The sequence below is a fragment of the Grammomys surdaster genome, unplaced genomic scaffold (assembly GCF_004785775.1).
Source record: "Grammomys surdaster isolate TR1022 unplaced genomic scaffold, NIH_TR_1.0 125974, whole genome shotgun sequence".
Classification (NCBI taxonomy): Eukaryota; Metazoa; Chordata; class Mammalia; order Rodentia; family Muridae; genus Grammomys; species Grammomys surdaster.
The window spans coordinates 4,194,414-4,195,788 of record NW_021620791.1 but is presented as its reverse complement, the minus strand read 5'-3'; positions in this window follow the sequence as shown (position 1 = coordinate 4,195,788).

Sequence of the window (1,375 nt, the reverse complement as noted above, 5' to 3'; positions counted from 1 at the left end):
AGTTTCTCCACAGGACAGGAGCAGACTGACTCTGTGTCTGCTCCAGCCCGGAGCAAGAGTCATATTTTTAAGAACGTTTGCTCAAAAGTGGAGATTTAATTCTTCTGTAGGTGACCTCTCCCCAGCCCCCAGAAATCAGAGCACAGCCATGTTTAGGGCTCATTTCTTTCTCATTCTCATTTCTTCTTCCTTCTGCTCATGTACCTACAGCTCCCAGCACCTTGGTGAACACACCAAGACACAGTATGGAGGCTGAGTGTATTGGCACACACCACCTCTAATCCCAGCACTAGGGAGCCAGAGGTGGTGTCAGTGAGTTCTAGGCCAAGATGGTGGCATAGTTCTAGGATAGCAGAGCTACACAGTAAGACCCTGTCTCTAACAAAACAAAAAAAGGCACAGTCATGAGTAACGATGGCCCATCTTCTACACAAGGCCAGGTTAAACACCTGTAGGCAGATCTGACAGAGTTTCTTGAGTCTTTATAGATTTCCAGTACAGCAATCTCCACATTACAATAAGTGTGTCTATCGAATTTTCTGTTTGTATTTGTAAAAGGGTGATCTTCAGCTATTTTTTGTTGTTGTTTTGTTTGCTTGTTTTGCTTTGCTTTTTTTTTTTTTCAATCTGTGTTGGACAATGGAGGTAGGAGAATTGCAAGTTCTAAGCCAGCTTTGGCCACTCTCTCTCTCCTTCCTTACCTACCTAAGGCATTCTTTGATTGGCTTTAATAAAATAAAAACCCAATGGTCAATTAGCTGGGCAGAAAGTGGAAGGTGGGACTTTCTGGGAGGGAGAAAAGAACCTAGGAAGAAGTAGGAGGAAACTGTACCAGGAAACATGAGAGGAGACAGAAGTGACTATGGGCCTGGAAGGAATAGTACTCACAGCCCCATGTCTGGATGGGGCTAAGTGGTCAGGTTAACTAGATGAGCTACTTCAGAGTCTGCCCAGTTAAGGCCTTGGGCTTTGAAATATTTAAAGGTCTTGATAGGGTTATTTGGACAAAAGCTGGTTAAGGAATAATTGCCACTATATTCATTTCCAAGAATAATTAATAAATATAGAACATAATAATCATTTCACCTACAGTAGGTTCCCAACTTAATAAAATTACAAAATTCAAATCAATTGATCCATCTATCTATTTATTCATCTTCCAAAAAATATTGAGAGAAATCCAGTAAGATGGCTTAGTAAGTAAGGAGGCTTGCTGCCAAAACCTGAATCTATTCCTGAGTTTGGTTCTAGAACCCACATGATGGGAAGAGAGACTAGGCAACTACAGGTTATCCTCTGACATGTACACATGTACATATGTTCCATAACACACACACACACACACACACACACACACACACACACACACACACAC